Source organism: Equus asinus, chromosome 3, assembly GCF_041296235.1.
Source record: "Equus asinus isolate D_3611 breed Donkey chromosome 3, EquAss-T2T_v2, whole genome shotgun sequence".
Lineage (NCBI taxonomy): Eukaryota > Metazoa > Chordata > Mammalia > Perissodactyla > Equidae > Equus > Equus asinus.
This window is the reverse complement of record NC_091792.1, coordinates 160,934,468-160,953,951: the sequence shown is the minus strand read 5'-3', so window position 1 is coordinate 160,953,951 and position 19,484 is coordinate 160,934,468. Positions and strand designations below refer to the sequence as shown.

Below are 19,484 nucleotides of genomic sequence, written 5' to 3'. Positions count from 1 at the left end.
TGACAGGGTGGTCCCCACCAGCCCCGAGCTGGAGCTCACCCAGAGAGCTGCCTCTCATGCCTGGCAGCGAAGGTGAGATTCACTGTGAAGGTGCCCCCACAACATGGACACTGGTTCAGGAAAGCCCCCTCCCCTCAGGTGTCAGCCCCTGCTGATCTGGGTCCTTCCACGTCCTGGCACCAGGCTAGTGGGCTAGGAGAGGCCCAGTTGGCCAGCACGGTCTGCCGTCCCCTGGGTGCGCCCACCCTCTGGGCCAGCCATGTGCCCTCCTCAACTGGGGGTCTGCAGGCAGTGGGAGGGGACCACAGCACCCGAGGGTTATGACAGACCCTCTCATTGCCACCAGGCTGGCGAGGGTCTCAGTGGCCCCCGCGAGGTCTGGAAGTGTCTTGTCATTGCCACATCCCCTGGACCAACCTGGTACCTGGCCTGTAGGTAGAGTGTTGACCCTTTCCACACCTGAGAACACAGAGACCGGGCCACACCCGCTCTCAGCCCAGGGAGGGTCAATGGCTCCCCCGATAGCCACAGTCAATGCTGCCCTGGGTGAGGAGTGAGTCGAGGTGAAGGAAAGGCCCCCAGAAGTGGTGACCCTGAGTAGGGTGCTGGAGAATGAGCGGTGAGGACAGTAGGTCTGGCTGGGGAGAGCTAGGAGCCCCGACTGGTGTGGGGTGGACACCGGGGGTCCTCCCTATGTGCACCCGGGCTGGAGCTGTCGGTTCCTGTGACTGCAGGAGTACACGGGTGGCTGCTAAGCAGATATGTGGTGGAGTCTGAGACAGAGGCAGGGTGAAGAGCATCACTTCCTGGCCTTCCTATAGCCCAGGACCCAGGCCCGGCTGAGACGGAGCTGGGAAAAAAGGTTTACACCAAGGGCAACCAAGAATACCAGCCCTTTGCCTGCTCTGGGACTTGGCCACGGCCCCTAGGAGAGTCAAGTGGGCTGGGAACTGGGGTTCTGGCAAGATCCTGGGGTCCAGCCGAATCCTACCCCGTTTCCCTCCCCTCAGTGAGCAAGAGGGAGCAGGCAAGAAGGCCCTTCCCTCACTCACCCTCTCTGGGCATCAGGTTCATGCCCCACTGCCCCCCAGGCCACAGAGCAGCTGCCTGGGGAGAAGAGGGCTCTGGGACCTTGAGATGGGCTCCTCTCAGCTGCTGGCCCTCCGGGGGATTCTGCAGGGGCTGCCAGACCTGCAGAGCCCACCAGCCTTTGCACCCCTGGGGAGGGCCAGTCCAGGTCCCCCCTCAAAGTTCTTGGTACCCCCCCCCCCACACCATGCCTCAGCTGGGCTTGGCCCGGAGGTCCTGCCGCAGCCAGGGCCCTCCCTGCCCCCTTCCCTAGGAAGAGATAAGTGTGGCTGAGGCTGAGATAAACTTTGATGCCCCAGGCCCTGATTAATGGCAAATCCCAGGAAGTTCCCGCCCCATCCTGAAACCCCATCTGCAGCCTGGCTCAGCCAGACAGTGATCCCACCCATCCGGGGCAGGCCTGGCCCCAGAGGCCACCACCGCTGGCACACCCCAGCTGCCTCTCCCTGAGGCCTGGCCCTCCCTGCCCAGAGCACTGCCTCAGGCCAACTCTAGGAATAAGAGGACTGAGGGTGAGGAGCTGACCCCCACCTCCCCCATGGGCCTTCCTCACTCTTTTGCTCTAACACAGGTGAAAGGCCCCCTGTGACACTCTCTCTTTGGAGGCCAAAGGGTGAAGCCAGGTTGTCCCCTTGGGGTTGAGCCAAGGCCCCATAAATGCCCAGTGGAGCCAGCGGAGTCCATGGGGAGGGGTCACTGAGGAGGTGTGTGTTTCTCATGGCTTCTTGTGTCCCCAGACACCCCCGTCCCAGCACTGGTGACCCCCTATGGTCCCCACCAGGATGGACTGTTCCTTCCAAGTGCTGGGGGTGCTGTCAGGGAAGGCCCATGTGGACCTGCCAGTGGGGACATGGGACAGGCAGAGACCAGTCCACCTAGGAGGAGGCCTCTGGGGGACCAGGGGGGACATTGGGAACAGCAGGAAAGGCAGCTGGGGGCACAGGGTCCTCCTCACTTCCTTCCCTTGAGTGAGGTGGCCCACCTCCCACCCTGGCCTGGGGCCCCATGGCAGCACCCCAGCTCAGACAGGCGCTCAGGATCGGGTCCCTGAGGTGTATGGGGACAGTGCAGCTCTGGCACGGGGGTCTTCAAATGGTCCTCTAGCCTGTAGAAGACGTGGGTACACTGAGGCAAAGGGGCCTTGGCTATGGTCACCTGGAGGTCAGCAGCAGAACTGGGAGCGTGTCATGGGCACCTAGGCAGTAGAGGCCACATGGCAGGGTGGGGTGGGCCAAGGCAGACACCCCTGAACCTGGTGGGGGGCCTCGTGCCTGGCCAGAGGGCAGGAGGCTGGTTGAACTATGGTGGCCACCGGGTGTGGGCAGGAGTGCGCCTCACTTGGCTGGGGGGCATGCGTGGCGCCGTTGGGCAGATGACTTAATCACAGGCGGGCTTTGTCCCCTGGCGCCCACCCCCCTGCCCGGATCCTCCGCCAGGCCAGCCGCACACCCCCACCCCCACCCAGCTCCTAGCAACCTGCAGCCGAGCATGGACAAATTCGAGCAGGGCTGGGGGCTCTCCGCCACAGGGCCTGGGAACTGCACAGGGGTGGCCGTGGGGTGCGGCTGGGCGGATCCGCCCCAGGCTGGGCTTGGGGGACGGCTGCCTGGCCTGGCCCGTGCCAGCCCCCGAGGAGGGCATCCTGGGAGTGGCTCTCAGGCTGGCATCCTGGCAGAGGAGGCGCCAGGGCCAGGGGTGGGGGCCGGGGGCTTTGTGTGCTTCGGGGCCCCTCTCTTCCTGGGCCCCCACCCAGCTGATCCTGTCAGAGCCTTAGAAAGTGGAACAAAGGCCCTGGAGGCCCTGAGGGGGCCAGGACGCAGGCAGGAGATGGGGTTTTAATGACCCAACTACAGTGGTGGGAGAGGAGGCAGCTCGTTAACCCTGTCGGGCCCTCACTCTGGGGCCGCCCCTCTGCCAGCAGGCCCCCATCACTGACCCCATGAGACTGGGAACAAAGTGAAAATCTCATCTCCAAAGAGTCAGGCCTGGGAGCCTGGGTCCCTGATGCCCCAACCCAGGCAACCTGTGCCCCAGTCCCCTGCCCGAGGCGCTGGGTGAGACAGAGCCCTGGACGGCAGCCGGACACAAGGCGGGAACGCCCCGTCCATCCGTCATCACTTCCCCTCCACACTTGCGACTTTCCTGCTTCCTGACCTCTGACAAGGAACTGAACTCCGGGCAGGGTGTTACCTGCGGCGTGGGAGCCTGCCCTCCTCCTGACCGGAGCCCCTGCCAGGCGCAGCCCTGCCACCCCTCCCTGGTTCTCACACGGAACCTCTCCTCACACAGGCGGAGGGAAACTCGCAGCCCTGTGGGCCACAGAGCTGGCGGGCGGGATGGCCGAGACACCAGCTCCCCGCTCATTCCACACCATTCAGGGGCCTCCCTGCCCCTCCTGCCTCAGTTTCTCCACCTGTAAGATGGGCACGTGGGCAGGTAGGAGGCTAGGTATGGGGCGCTGTCTCTGAGGCTCCTTAGAGACTGATGGGGGTGTCTCCCCAGGACCCAGGGTTAGGGGTTCTGAGTAGAAAGAACACCGTGGGCACCCCGACAGCCCTGACTGTTGCCCCCCCCATTTGATTCTTTCTGCTCCCAGCCCCCTGAGGTTCTCAGCAGCACTGCTACCCCCCCACTCCCCACCCATCCCCTGCCTAGAGGGGCAGAGCTGGGCCTGGGCCTGTCACCAGCTGTGTCCTTGAATTTGTCGTGTGAACTTGGACTTGCCATGTGACCTTGACAAGGCCTGGGTGCCCAGAGTCTTACTTTTCTGGAGGAGAGGTGTCCAGGGACCTAGGGCAAAAGTGGGGCAGCAGACAGAAGTTTCCAGTCCAAGCCACACTGGACAATCCACAGAGAGCACCAAAGAGGGGAGCCAGGAGAAAGCAGCCCCTCCCAGGAGGTGGGCAGGCCAGGACTGGGGGGGGGGGCAGGGGGCAGCGGCAGAGGGAGGAGGTGCCCTCGAAGCACTGAGTTCCCAGCACTGCTCACAGCAGCCCCCTGCGGTGGGGACCAGATCAGGAAATGGAGGCCCAGACAGCGGGCCAGGCGCCAGGTCCCTGTGGACAAGAATCTGCTTCCTGGGCCTGAGCCCCCCACCCCCTGGGAGTGGACCCCTCTATCCCTCCCTGGGCCAGCACCCCGCATAGGACTGGGGTGAGGACATGGGGCTACAATCACAGACTTCAGGAAATGGAGAGTGACGCGATTCCTGCTCCGCTGTTGGGCCGACTTCTCACGGTGGCTCAGGGTGGGGAGCCCAGCCCAACGCAGCCAGGGCACCGGGCAGAGGTCAGGGTTTCGCTGCAGGGCCTCTTCTGCTCTCGGGACCTCAGCCCCGGCAGACAGCCAGGCACTCAGCGGAGGAGAGTGGCCCACCCACATCTCCCCCGGACTCCTCCACCAAACAGACCATGGGGACCAGGTGGACACAGGAGACCAGTGAGGGGTGCCTGCCATGGCCCAGAAGAGTATAGACAAGGCTGGTCTGAGGGGAGGCCAAGGTCCAGTGGGATGCCCTAGTGGTTAGAGAGTGGGCAGGCTCAAAGAGGATGCTGGGGTCAGGCCTGAGAGCTGGGTCAGGTGTGGAGCTGCCAGTAGCTGAGCTGCGTGGGGTTAGGGGTTAGGAGCAGGGCATGACCCTGCCAAGCTCAGGATGCACAATCAAGATGCCCATTAGCTGGGTCCAAGTGCAGGCACTGACTAGAGGGCACATCTGTCTGTGTCCACGTGTGTGCATGTGTGTGCATCTCTCTGTGTGTTCCTCTGTGCAGGTGACATGCATGCATGCCCATGGGCCCATGTGTGCCGACCTGGAGTTGGGCCTGGGCCCCGAAAGGCCACCAGGGTGGGTTTGTGTGGCGGGTGCTGAGGTTGAGGCACTCATCATGCATCCGTGAGTCACACGTATTCCTTTCCGGGAGCACCTGAGTTCTGCCCACCACAGCTGCCCCCTCTTCAAGGCCCTGAGCTTCAGCCCGTCTCCAGGGTCTCCCAGGCCTCTCGTAGGAGGCCGAGCCCTGGTTTGGGCACCCCCACACCTTCCTCCTTGGGGTGGGGATCCTGGATGGGCAGCGACCCTGCCCGCCCTGGCCACTCCACGAGCACACCATGAATGAAGCCATTCCCTGGCCTTAGGCAAGCAGGCCCTGGACCCAAGAGCCTGCACACAGGACGACGCTGCCGGGACGTGATTGAATCCGGTCTCCTCCGGGCAACCGTCTTCCTGGGAGGGAACTTACGGCCGGCTGACCAGGACAGAAAAACGGAAACTCCCCCCACAGTGGTCCAGGTCTGCTCACCTGTGGAACGGGCGGCCGAGGGGGCATCGCTGTCCGGGAGGGGATAGTGGCCCGCCGGGTTAGGGGCGGTGGCCACACGCTGCCAAGGCACAAACAGCCCAGCTTGTTTTCACCCACGGGGTTCCACAGGGTTTCCAAACGTCTTAATAAGGAACGTGGCCTGGGCGGGAGTGTGGCGGCCGGGCCGTGAATGGCGCCTGTGAGCGCGGAAGAAAGGCTGTCCTCGGCGGCCGCTGGGGGGGCCGGGGATAAATGGCCCCAGTCATGCCGCCGGGCTGGCCCAGCGCGAGTGTGCTAAGTTGAAGCTATAAATTACCGGCCGCGGCCAGCGCCACCGCAGCGCGGGTGGGGCGGCGGGGAGGGGGCGCGGGGGCTCCGTAAATCGGCTCTTTCACCACTGGAGGCCGCGCACGAAAGAAAAACTTTGTTTTATTAAAGCAACATCAGGGTTGTGGCCGCCGGGCCGGGAGGCGCCGACAGGAGGACTGGGCACCGGGCAGGCGGGGGGTTCCCGCCACACCCCGGGGCCTCAGAGAAAGGCCCCTTCAGGAGGGACCAACTCCAGCCAGTGGGGCTGAGGACTTGCTCTGCACCCAGCCCAGCAGACTCCTGCTGCATGCTCTCCCAGTGGCCTCGCTCTTGCTCCTCCAGACCCAAGAAATTGCCCAGGGTCCCTATGAGTCCCCTGAGCTAGCCTGTGCCCAGCCAGAGGGGTCTACTCAGAGCAGGGTTCCTGGGTGAGCCACTTCCATCCCCAAGAGCCACGTCTTCCCTTCAGCGTCTGCGCTGGGCCAAGGGCAGCCTGGGGGCCAGAGAAGGAGGGAGCAGGGGAGACCAGGCCCTGTGCTCAGGCCCCGCTCAACAGAGCAGCTCTCGGCTGTGAGGGCCACAATGAGGCCAGCCCTTGGGCACAGCCCCCCAGCCAAGGCTTCTGCCCACTCCTGCCTGCTCCATCTCCAGGTCAGGGAGGCCAGGGAGTTGCCTAGGGAAATAGTTAGACACTTTAAGTGGAAATGAATGGAAACTAGGGGTCTTCTCTCCATTCCTCCAGTGGCCACGAGGGCTCTGGAGTCCTATAGACCCTGGCCTGTGGAGTGGGTGGAGACCCAGGAGGCAGTGAGCGTGGGCTTCTCCTGCCACACATCACCGCCCTGAAGGAGGCCCCTGACGGCCCACAGCCCTGCCCCCTCAGCTTGCCTTTGCAGCGGCTCCCCCTGAGTGAGGTCCTCTGTCCCCCCAGCCTCTTCCAGAGCCTCCTCCAGAGCACCCCCAGCCCCACAAGCCACAGTAGGGGCTGCAGCCTGAGGCCCACCCTCCCTCCCTCCTGCCTGCACCTCTGCCGGGGGACAGGGCTGAGTTGCTTCTCCTGAACCCGGTCCCCTGGCAGGATGGGTGCCTGCTAGTGGGGTCTCAGGCACCGAGTCAGGCAAGCAAGGGCTTGTTTGTAGCAGAGGGTCATCTTGCCTCTCTGTCAAAGTTGCAGCCAGCTGTGGCCTGTGCCCTCTGGACTTTCAGACCCCTCAGCTGGGAACGGGGTCTGGCGGTCAGGGTTGGGGTTCACTCTGGGCCTCTCTGTGAGCTGAAGTCCACCTCCCTCCAGAGCCCTTCTACCTGCATCTCCCCACCAGGCTGCAGGGGCGTCCTCCTACTTCAGCCAGATGTCCACACTGTGCCCTAGCCCTGGACTGGGGCTGTCCCCTTCCAGGTCATATCTGGCTTCCCTGGCCCTTCCAGTTCCACAGCCAGGGCCCTCCTGTACCCTGGCCCATGCACTCAGGTGAGTGGAGGTTCCCAAGACCACAAAGAGCTGGACTGAGTCAGAGCCTGGTGGAAGGAGGGGCTGCCGGGACCAAAACAGATTGCTCAGGCAGCTCCTCCTCCCCAGGGTCCCCAGGCCAGGCAAAGCTCTAGGGACAACCTGGAGTCCCAAAGCCCAGGCCCACCTGCCTGGCCCAGTTCATGAGGCCACCTCCTCCGCTATCACCCCTCACACTCAGTCCAGGGAAGCCCGCCTTACTTGACCAGACCAGAGTGGGCACCGTGGCTCATAGTGACCACAGCCCACCTCTGGGCCTTGACTCCCTACCCTCTCTCCTGGGAGAAGGTGGAGGAGAGGTGCCGTGCAGGCAAACCCCACGGTGGGCCTGGGTGTGGTCCCCACTCTGCAGCCCCGCTCAGTTGGGGCCTGGGCCAGCACACAGCAGCCCTGGGCCTGTCTGAGCACGCGTGGTGTTCCCGGCTCACCAGAGCCTCCATTTATGCCCTGTGAGGATTCGGAAACCCAGACTCTCAGCTGAAGAAATGGGCTTCCCAGGGGTCACACAGCCATTTGCAGATGTCAGCCCCATGGGGCACCAATGACTCACATCTTCCCTCCAAGCTGAGGTGGGGATCCCATGAACGAGACTGACTGGAGCAAGGCCTGCCTCCCAGTGGGACATTTAGATAGTGACGTGAGTAGGGGGGAGCTGGGCAGTAAGGGGGTCAGGGAGGGGGCCTCAAGGAGGGTACTCTTGGGTTCAGACCTGAATGATAAGAAGGAGCCAGGCCTGAGTGGCCCTGAGTTTCAGGGCACCTGGTGGCCCAGTGGCTGTAGCAGAAGGAGCCAGAGGGTGGGGGATGGGGGGATAGCAGCTGGGGCCGCAGAGCACGGGTGCGCCAGCCTCGTGGCCACTACAGGGACTTTGACTTAGACTCAGAGGTCACAGGAGCCACTGCGGATGCAGAGTGGCACATGGATGGAGGGGGCAGGGTGGCAGGCGGAGCAGCTCAGTCCCTGCGGAGAGGCTGGGGGCTGAGCAGTTGTGGGGAGAGGTGGAATTCCAGGCCCTGGTCTGTGGGCCCTGGGCCCGCTCTTACCCTTCTGTCCCCTGACTCTGCCTGGGGTTCTTCCCTGATGTGGTGGGCAGAACCCAGGCCAGGCTAGGGTGCTAGGTCCTACGAGGGTGCCAGAGGGAATGGCCTGGGAGGCGGCCCTGCCCCCAGGGATCATCCAGCCCTGGCCCACCACCCAGGAGATGAAAAGCCTTGGCCCTGTCCTCTGCGGGCCCCACGGTGCCCTGTGAAGGCTGTGGGAATGCCCGCAGGGGAGGCTGGTGCTGGGCACTGGGAGGGGCTGCTGGTGCTGTGGCTGTGGCCCAAAGGGCCTCCTGGCTGAGCCTTGGCCACCCTTCGGAGGCCACACTGTCATGGCCTTGCCCAATCTGAGACTCTGGTGGGCACTGGGGAGCAGGACATACCATCCTCTTTGACCCAGACACAAAGAGCAAGCCCTGTGAACAGTGCCTCAGTCTCCCTACCTGGACTGCTGATAGACACAGAGGTTCTGGGAATGTAGGGGGTGGGAGGGGGAGTAAGCCTACTCCCCAACCCCCCCTGAAAGCGCTGCCTTATTGATCACAGTGTCGCCTTATTGATCACAGTGTCGCCTTATTGATCCAGGAGAAGGCCAGCCTGGGAGGACCCTCTCTAACCTCCACTCTCAGGTCCACAGTCCAAGGACACATCCTGGGGCCATCACCACTGAGCAGTCAGCACAGAAGTCCAGCCAGAACTGGGGCACAGAGCCTGGTCCCTGCCCTCTTCAGGCCAGGCATCCCGACTGGGGAGAGAATGCCCTGCCCTGGGAGGGTGGGCAGCCTCCACCATCCCTCTGCTCTGGCTGGGGACCCCTGACGGTCTGACTGCGGCTGCCACCAGGGTTGGGGGACAGGCTCCCAAGGACCTGCGGGCAGTGGCAGGCGTTGTTGCTCCCCAGGGCTGGGCTGGGGCTGGAATGTTTGCATTCACTGTTTGCCCGCGGGGGTGCCCTCCCCAGCCTGGGGGCCCAGGCCCAGCTGAGTCTACAGCTCGAGTCAGCTGGGGAGGAGGAGGGACCCTCTGGCTCCGATGGGGAATTCCAGGGCCGGCTTTGACACAAAAGGGGCCTTCCTGCTTCAGGCCTGTCCCCTGAACTGGGAGACCCCAGCCCAAAGAGTCGCTCAGCCCGCTCCTCCCCCGCCGGGCCCTCCCGTCCCGGGGCTTCCCAGCCCGGCTCGGAGATTATGCAAATCCCCGGCGGCTCCTTAATTAAATCCCTAACGAGGCGCTGGGGCCGGGCCAGGGGTGGCGCTGAAAGCCGGGGTCACGCTCCGGAGGGGCCGGCCCGTCTGCGCCAGGAGGGCCCCGCGCGCCCCACCGGGCCTGGGAACCGCGCGGCCAGAGGGGCGGGCCGGCCCTCGGCCCTGCAGTGCCCCCGCCCCCGCCCCGCCGGGCCTCAGTCTCCCCGCCGGACGCGACGCGCACCCCCGCTCCCGCGCCGAGATCGGGGTCCGGGCGGGAGGCCGCCGGGGCGGGGCGGGGCGGTCGGGGGCAGCGGCCCCCGCGCCCCGCGCGCCCCTTTCAGACGCCTGTTGTTGGGCCAACAGCCCGGGCCGCGGCCGCTGAAAGGCCGGGATTAGCGAACATTAGCGGCCCTTTGAGTGGCGCCCGGGGCGCCCCTTCCGCCGGCCCGCCCCGCCCAGGCCGGACTGCGGGCAGGAGGGGCGCCCGGGGAGCAGTGGGGGGACTGGACCGCGGGCGGGAGGGGGGCGCACCCGGAGTGGGGGCTGGACCGCAGGCGGGAGGGGAGGCCAGGGGTGGTGGGGGGGCGGACCGCAGGGTGGAGGGGGGTGCGACCGGGGTGGGGCCAGACCGTGGGCAGGAGGGGGCGCCTGGGGAGGAGGGGGGCAGACCAGGGGCGGGAAGGGGCGCCCGGCAGGGGGACAGGGGTGAGCAGGAATTCCCCTAGTCAGTGTCAGGCATCGGGTCGGAGTTTTGCCCTCGTTGGAGCCAGGCGGCGGCTGAGGCGGGAGGCCAGTGGGCCACAGCACGGTCGACCTGGATGCTCACCCGGCTTACCCGACCCAGAGTTGGGCAGGCTTGGAGAGGCCCACACCCCCTTATCCTCCACGGCTTCCTGGGGGTGACCTGGGGAGCGCCCCAGCCACCTTCTACTAGTCCAAGGTGGTCTCCAAATAGGAGGAGAGAGTGCTGCCCACTAGGCCAGGGTGGCCTGGCACAGGGTCTCTCAGTGGCCACCCAGCCCCATGGAACTGCTGCAGGGCAGTTCCCGCACTCACCTCTGGCCCTTGCTTCCAACCTTCTGCTGCCAACCCAAGCACTGCCTCCTCAGCAGCCTGCCTGGATTCTCCCCAGCTGAGCTCCAGGCCCCAGCTCCCCAAAACCCGCTCCCCTCCTGGAACTCCTGGCCCCGAGATCACATGAGTGGGTTAGCATCCCTCCCCTGGTGCCCAGCTGGGATCTCACCCTTTTCTCTCAAAATAATTCTTGGGCCCTGGGGCCAGTGACTCCCAAGGGGACCAGAGAGGACGCTGCAGAACAAAGAGGATGCTGTCCCCAGATGGAACTCGGGCATGGCACAGTTGCTGAGTGCTGCCTGCCTGCTGCACCCTGTCCCAAACACCTGACACAGATTAAATGACGAGGTGGTATTACCATTACCCCACTTTATAGATGGGGAAACTGAGATGGCGGGAAGCAGCCAAAGGTCACAGTGCCAGTGGGTGTGGAGTGAGGACTTGACCTTCAACTTTCACACCCACAGTCTCCGTTCTCACTCTCATCCAGCCACCTGCCTGTTTAGGGCAGCTATTGGTCCAGGAGCACTCAACATCTGCCTACATTACTGGGTCCTGGGGTGGGGGGGGGTCTCAGCCTGGACCACGCAGCACTGACCTACCATCCCAGGGTGTGGTCTGGACTGGGCCTTTCCGCTCTGAGCTCTGTTCCTGCTCATTGCTGGAAGCCGGTTCAAACCCCACCTGCTGCCTGGGACCCGCATACAGGGACCCACGTGAATGCGCATGCACACACATGCACACGCATGCACACGCACCACAGCAAGCGCCCCCGCCCCAGGAAGAGTAAACATCTCCACCAGAGGAAGCAGCAGGCCCGTCTCCCAAGAGAAAAAATGTGGCTAAACCAGACCCAGGCGGCCTGTGGGCCCCACTCTTGCTACCACCCTGGAGTCACGATGGTCTCTCAAGTCTGGTGGTAAAACATTGACAGCTCCCCACTCCAGGGGCCTGGCACCCACATGGGCGGGTATTGTGGGGTAGCATGGGGCTGGGCGGGCCTGTAGGACCAGGCAGGTGGTCACCAATGTGGCAAGGCAGGTGTTGGTATTCGAGCATGTGCATGCAGCTGGGCCACTGTGCATCCCCCGCCCCCTGGCCCCTGTCTAGATGAGTGAGCCTTGGGACCTGTGGGGCCCCCGGGGCTGCCCCATCTAGCCCTGGGATCTTGCCTGACAGAAATCCAGGCTGCCCTGCCTATGGGCCCATAGCTTTGCTGCTTGTGTCTCCTTGTGCCCCTGCCCCCGAGGCCCTAGATGGCTCAAGACCAGCTGCAGGCAGGCGTGGGACCTGTGGGGCTTGAGAGGGCACACCTACCTGTGGGAGGGCCAAGACAGAGTCTCCCTGGGTCCTGGGCCCCACTGGGATGACACAAGTCCCAGAGTCTCGCCTTGCTGGCTGCAGGAGATTTTGACCGACTGTGACCCTTTCGCCTCTGGAAAGGCAGGAGAGAGGCGGGCCCAGGCCCCCCAGGGGCCCCCACCCCCCTGGCCAGGACAAGGACAGGCCTGGCCAGATCCTATGACTCTGGAGAAACCACACGGAGCCTGGGGTTTGCAGCGAGAAACCCGATCAAGTAATGACAGGGTTGGTGTGGGGGTGACCAGCTGACGGAGCCGCCCCATCACGGGCCTATCAGCAACAGCAGACCCCCATACCCTCCGCTTCCCACTGACAGCAGACACCAGAGGCCAGGTTCCATGGCCTCCTGCACCGTCCCCCTCTGCCTTTGCTTTCATTGGGCCCCCCAGCATCTTACTCAGCCTAGCCACCTACCTCCTGGCCAGCCCCTACCAGGGCCTTCTGGAGCTTCTGGGACTGCTCTTCTGGAATCATCCCCAGGAGTGGTGTCAGAACGAGGGGAAGCTGTGCCCCCTGCATTGTTACCTGCATCCCTCCTTGTGCCAGGCTGGCCCCTCTGTCCCAGGCCTGAGTTGCCTCCAGGCCCCAAGGCTCTGAGGTGAGGGCCTGGAACAGTGAGGAACTCAGGCGAAGTCAAGAGGAACAAAGGATCCCAAGTGTCCTGCAACCACTCGCCCACTGGGAGCCCAACCCGCAGACGGACTTGTGTACAGGGACCACACATGTTCCCATAGGGGCTCAGCCTGGGCCTCCCAGAGCCCCGTTGGGCTGCCTCTCTGTTAGGGTCTGGTGCCCAGCTGCATGGCCAGGCCTTTGGACAGCTCCTGGGAGGCCCAAGGCAGAGGCAGGCCTGCGGGGGTCCCTGGAGGGTCCTGGACTGGCTGGCCACAGCCACACCCACACTCAGAAGCCAGAATCCACTCATGAGCCTTACTTTACCCACCACCTTGAAACACCTTGTGACAGGCCATGTCAGCCCAACTTTCAGGGGAAACTGAGGCAGGCTCCAGTGTGCAGCAACTGCCCTGGTCACCCTGGCGGGGAGGGTGAGGGCTGGCTGGGATGGGCAGTTGTGGCCTCCCAGGACTTGTGGGCGCGGGGCAGGCACTGCAGGTCCAGCCGGGGCGAGCGCCAGAGCCTCCGTCGGCTGCTGCGGCCCGGGCGGGCAGCTTTAATTACCGCTCGCTGGGCCCATTGAGTTGTGCTAATCTGGGGCCGCCGCCGCAGGCGGCGCAGGCGGGTGCCCCCTCCCCCTGCGCCCGGGCACGGGGTCCCCGGGTTCTCACGTCCCGCCGGCCCCAATTAAAGCGAGCTCGACAGGGCTGCTGCGGCGCTAATGAGCTCCGCGGGCTGCGGGCTCCACGCCAGGGGGGCAGGGCGGGGTGGAGGCGGAGTTGGCATGGGTGGGGTGACTTGGGACCATTCCTGAGGAGAGGCCCAAGGGACTCCCCTATCTGTGCCCACCTGCCGAGCGGAGCTCTGTGACCCCCCAGGAAGAAGTATCTGACCGTGGGAAACCTGCAGCTCCCGCCCCAGTGCAAAGCGCCCCCTTAGCCTGCAGGAAACGCTCTCAGAAGTCAGGAGGCCCACAGACAGAGCAGGGTCTGGGGTCCGGAAGGACAGGACGAGTGACCCGCCAGGGTCAGTCTTGCAGAGCTGGGCTTCCTCAAGTGGACAGCCGCCCTGAAGGCAACTGTGGGCCATGAGAGGTGCACATCCTGGCATTGGTCTGGGGCAGCACCTTGTGGGGCTTAGACCCAGGGGTGCCCCTTCCCACTTAGAGGAGTAGCCCGGGCCCAGGGGGATGGTGGTGAGGAATAAGGGATCCAAGGCCATGGCATTCTAGGCTCTTGAGCTCTGGGACCCAGCAGGGGGAGTGGCAGGACCAAAGGAATTTGCTAGAAACTTCTGAGGCTGTCCTGGGGTGCCCAGCTCAGACTGGGTATGGGACTGCAGGTCGGGAGCCCTCCTCCTCACCCCCAGCCCACCAGATGGGGGCTCTCAGTGCCGGGGCCTCGAAGGGCCTTCAGGTCTGCTTTGCAGTACAGCCCCCACTCCTATCCTCGTCCCCTCCAGTTCTGGACCCTGCCTGCGAGGCCCCAGCCTTTGAAGGGGGGTGAACAGGGGTCTTGGCAGGTAGAGGCCCCATCTTAGCCCACAGAGGCCCAGAGAGGAGTGGCAGGCAGTGTATGGGGGGTGGGCTGGGAGCACAGGCCTTGGTCCAGCTATGTGTATTGGGACCCTGACTCTGCTGACCCAACCACTTAGGGGGCCCCAGGGCCCAGGGCCTGATCAGCAAGTCCTAGCAAGGACTCTAGCCTGTCCTCCCCTCCCCCCATGCACACAGACACACAGCACATGCATATGCATAAGCATGTGGATGGGGCTCAGTGAATATTTGTGGTGGTCAGTCATGGAGGAGGCTGAGTTTGTGCAGAGGGATCTGGAGGCCGTGCAATGACCTGGTTTACTGGGGGAGCCAGAGCCAGGCAGAGAGCCCAGGATGGGCTAGGTCACCAGGGGATTGGCCAAAGCCAGCTCCAAGCCACACAGAGATGTGGGCACCCAGACACACACATGCCCAAAGACCCAGCAACGGTGGGGGATCCAGGGACAAACCAGTAGGAAACCAAAGGTGTGGGAGGGAGGGTGTCACAGCCACTAAAAGATGCCCATGGTCCCCTGCTTGCAGCACCGGGCCAGGAGTCACCAGAGCCAGACTAGGAGCCAGGCCTGGGCTGGGCCCCGATCCTGTGCCCACCCAGGTGCCATGCTGTCACTGGGCCCGCCAACCTCAGCCTCTCTCCACCTCCTCCTCCGCCTCTTGGGCCACTTCATTGACAAGGGGTTTGGGGCCTGTCAGGTGTAGGGGTGGTTTGTGCTCTGGAGAGAAGGGGACCCCCAAGTTTGCTCCGCCCTCACCCCATACCCCTCCAGGCAGCCTCCCCTCCCTGCAGTTCCCTCAGGGCACTGGGTTTTGTGCTCTGGGGGCAGGGAGGTGCATGGGAGCCACTCACGAGCCAGGAACAGTTTGAGCCCTGAGAGAAGCTGATGGGAAAGGGGGCAGGCATCTCTCTTCCAACTGCCCCTCCCTTGGGCCCTGGCCCACCATGCCCGCCTCCCTGCCCAGCCAGAGCCCAATGCCAGCCCTTGTTCCCTGGACAGCCGGTGAGCGCTGGAGGTGCTATCTGTGACAGCAGCAGAATGGGCCCGTCGCACCCAGGACAGGTGTCGGCGCCTGGGAAGGGGCCAACTGGAAACCCAACCCCACCCGCCACCCCCCACCCCCGCCGCAAACCTGGCAGGCTGTCCCCCAAGAGTAGAGATTAGCAGGACCCTGGTCCCGGCCCCTCCCAGGTCGATCTGCCCTAGATATAGGCAGGGGCTGGACCCAGGGGGACCCGGAGCCACTTCCAGAGTGAGGGAGGTGGGGAAGGGGAGGTGGGGGAGGGGAGGGGCTCTCGGGTCTTGGTCTCCCTCCTGCACAGTGGGGCCCACTCTCATCCCTGAGTTGACAGGGGCCCAATCTCAGATGGCAGCTCCCTTCCTGCTCAGATGGCAGCAAGATCTGGGTCAGGACGGGGGCTGGGAACAGCAGTGAACACCGGTGTGGGCTTACAGTTCTCACACCCGCCTCCCTCGGGCACCCCGGGCCCCCACTGTCCCCAGGGTTAACACGACGGGCCAGCTTACACACTGTCTGCCGAGCCTTTGCCCAGCTGTGGCCTCCTGCCAGAGCCCTCCAGTGTCTCGTAGCACCCCCGCTGCCCCCCCAGGCCCCTTCACTGGCCACGTGCTTCCTCGTTCCTCAGACCCCGGCCCAGCTGTGGCCTGCCCTGGGAAGCCCCATTTGATCCCCCCAACTCCAAGCCCTGTTCTTCTTGGCCCAGCCTCACGACCCTGTGATGGGAGCTCCCAGGGAGGGCGGCTCCACCCCGGGGTTCCGTGTCTGGGGGTGTGCTGGGGGTGTGCGTCCCACCTGGAGCACTGTCTGCTCTGATCCCCATCCCCAGGCACAGCCCTCCCTGGGCCACGGGGTTGAGGCCCTCTGCTCGCCCTCTAGAACGGCTCTCAGCTCACCCTGCGTCCGAAGCCCTCCCGCGGCTGTCGGGTCCAGCCACCTTGCTGGTCACCTAGGTGGTGCTTCAGTGTCTTCCCTGCTTTCCTGTCTCCATGCTCCTCGCCCACCCACCTGGCTGTTTCCCTGCACCCTGCAGCTGTTGATGACCCACTTCCTCTGCCAAAGCCCTCTCTGGGGCTGTGTCCCAGCCACCACCCTGGACCCTGGTCCAGGCTGGGCCCCTCCCCACAGGTCTTGGCCCCAACTGGGTCTTCTGCTTGGGGCACCTCTCCCTTGCCTCCTCTTCACCCCCAATTCTCAGGGATTCGTCCGGGAGCCCCAGCTGTCCACTCACCTGCTGCCCTTCATTCCCCCGACCCAGATCACACACGTAGTGGGGTCTTTAGGACACCCCCCCCCCCCCAGGCTGACCAAAGGCCTCTCCTGGGCTTGGCCACCTCTCCCAGACCTGCCCCTTGGACTGAGAGCAGCCCCACGGCCGTTGAGCCCAGGCTGCTGGTCCCAGTGGCTATTGTTGACATTTCTAGGCCCCGGGGGCACTTGGACCCCAGAAAGAGGCCAGAAGAGGGGTAGTACAGGACCCACCTGAGCCCACAGTCAAGCTGCAGCATCCCCAAGAACCCCATCCCATCTGGGCTCTGTCCCTGGACACTAGCCTGAGGGTATCAAGGCCACACAGCATTGGCTTTATGAAGGCACCTCCTGGACCAAGTCAGGGGGTGGGCGGCCGGCGGTGTTGAGGTGGGACTGTGGGCGCTGTGGAGGGTAGCGGTCATGGCAGGATGGGGCTGCCTGAGACCCTATGCAGGTCACCCAAGGGATAGTGCCTACCTTCCCCTCGTGTCCCCTACAGCCTGGGGTCTGAGACAGGGTCTTCTTGCTGTGCCCTGGTGGGCAGTCCAGGGCTGGGGAAGAGGCAGGGCTGATGATTCCAGGGCACACAGCCGCTGCACATCCAAAGGTCAGATTAAAGCAGGTGTCCTCCAAGAGGGAGCACTGCTAGACCCTCAGGTCCAGGGGACACTGGTGCACAAGGGGCCGAGGGGGGTCTGCAGAGCCCCACGGCTCACCCCTTCGAGGTCCTTGGGTGATCTATCACCCTCAGCATCGGGGGAGGGGGTCCCTGGAGGGAGCTGACCTTTGCGACTTAACTGGGAGCTCCTAGCACCAGCAGGTCAGCCCAAGGGGGCCTGCGAGGCGGCCCCGTCCACAGAGAAAGGCCAGCTGGGATGCTAGGGTCCCTGAGCCTACCCGCTGGCCCTGGGCAGTGGGGCTCTTGCTATCCTCAGACCTCCCCTTCCATGGCTTCCTGCCCGGCCTGCCTGCCCTGGCTCCCGAGAACACAGTCGCGGTGGCTGAGGCCGCAGCTGGGAGTCCAGCCACCCTGAACCAGCCTGGCACAGCCAACCTGACATGGACAAGATTGACAAGTGGATGCTGGACAGACAGCCCAGGCCAGCTGCGGCTGCCCTCACACTCCACCAGGCCAGCCGGCTGACGCTGATGCCTCCTGACTCCCGGCCTCTCCGGCCCGTGAATGGGCGGTGTTTGTGTCTGGGGCGGGCGCCGGCGGGAGCAGCGCCCGGGATGAGGCGGCCAGTGCTGGGTCAGCGTTGCTGCCACCCAGGGCAGGCAGGGAGCCTCTCCCTCCCCTTCCTCACCCCCTTGGGCCATTCCCAGGAGGACACATGCCACCCGCCTCAGCTCCTCAATTATGCTTCTCTGCCTGCTTCCCGCTCCAGCCATAGACGCCTCCACCAGGAAGCCCTCTGGGAAGAAGACGGCCTCTGCGTCCCAGCTCTGTCCAGTGGCCTCCAAGGTCCCCACCCAACATCAGCGCTGAGCATGAGCAGGCATCGTGTGGGGGGTGAGTCCTGACCGCGAGGGACTTCGTTCCGTGGGGTGGCTGGGGAGGCCAGGAGTGAGGGGTCAGCCGGCCTAAACCTGGATCCCTCACCTTCTCCTAAACATGCCCCCACCTCTCTCACATCCACAGGTAAGCCGTTGGCAAGGCCACTTGGCTCTACCTTCAAGACATACCAGAGCCTAGCGCGTCCCGCCGCCTGGTCCCCTCCCGCTGGGACCTGCGCCCACCTCCTCACCGGCCCCTCCTCTGCACACAACCTCTGGAAAACCTTAATCGGGTCATATCCCCGCCTTGGCCAGGCCCCCCGGGCTGCCGTCTCACTCCAATAAAACTCTTTATAGTAACCCATGGGCCGGCCTCCTCCCTCTTCCTCAATCTGCGCCAGCCTCGGTCTCTCACTGTTCCTCAGACTTGCCAGCAGGCCCCAGCCTCAGGGTCCTTGCAGAGGCTGTTCCCTGGGCCTGAAGCGCTGTTCCTTGCACATCAGGATCAAGCTATCTAGTGGTCAGGGACCAGACTTTGGGCCATTTACTCAATGTCTCCTCTCCCCACCCTCAGCTCAGCTGCTACAAAGATGGAGTTGGTGCGCCTGGCTGGCCATGATGAGCGCAGTGGCCGTGGACGCTAGGATTTTGCTCTTCATTCTTCCCCCATGGGGCTTGTGGGGCTGGGGATTGGGGTCTGTGTCCCCTGCTCATGGGCGTCTATTGCTCCCAGAGGGCTCATGACGGCCTGGGGTGAGAATGCCTGGTGTCTCCCGCGGCGGGCTCCGTGCTGGCCGTGCGCCCCACCTCCGGCCTGGACCACTGCCCCCACCCCCACAAACACACACACTACACTTTCCTCAAACACAACTCCATTTCCATTTGTGCCACTGATTGTCTGCGCGGACAAAGGCCCCTTTCAGGGACGTCAGAGGTTCAGCAAATAAATAAATGAATGAAGTCTCGTTGGAGGAAGAGGTGGTGGGAAGGGGCTGTGGGGGCAGCCGGCGTCCTGTCAGCTGGCCCAGCCCTCGGAGGGCGCCCAGGCTGGGGACAAAGAGGACGGCCAGAGGTACCGGGGGACATGCCCACCCAGCACGGGGGTCTTGAGCTGTGTCTGGGAAGGTTTGCAGGTATCAGCCCTAGGAGTCAGGGGTGTCCCACACAGAGGGCTCCCCCAAAGACTCGGGGCTAGCCTGGCCTGGAGTCTGGTGTGTCCTGTGTCACAGCTTGGGTGCTCTTGGAAGGACAGGATTGGAGGCCCGAGGCCCAGGTGATGGGGGGTAGACTTGCATGTGGTCCCCTGTGTGTCCCAGCAAGCCAGCTGACATCTTTGACCTTCCTGGGGTCCCAGCTTGGACCCGGAGACAGCCCTGAGCCCAGAGGAGTGACCCTCCTGGCAGAGCTGAGCTCTGTGGTAGGCAGGCAGGATTTGGGGACCCCGACGTGCCACCTTCCAGGGCGGGAGACCAGTGCTCTCTCTGATCTTGGGACCCCCGCTCTGCGAATCCAGAACTCGGGGGACACGTGACTGGGCACCAAGACGCTGGCCTGTAGGGGACTGTGGGCTACATTCATTCCCGCTCTGCTCAGAGGTCAGCCCTGCCCCCACCCCTGCCTCCTCTGCCACCACCACCAGACTCGAGGGTGCACAGAAACCTGCAGCGAGCCTTGAGAGCGTGGCCC

The 19,484-nt window shown here is 64.3% G+C and overlaps 1 long non-coding RNA gene across 1 annotated transcript; it reads left to right on the top strand.

Annotated features, from left to right (window-relative positions):
* Positions 1–3,075: 3,075 nt before the first annotated feature.
* LOC123284835 (uncharacterized) lies at positions 3,076–18,156 on the top strand. The gene is made up of 3 exons (XR_011502496.1): positions 3,076–3,525; positions 17,690–17,814; positions 17,944–18,156. It is a non-coding gene; the product is annotated as an uncharacterized lncRNA (long non-coding RNA).
* Positions 18,157–19,484: the final 1,328 nt, after the last annotated feature.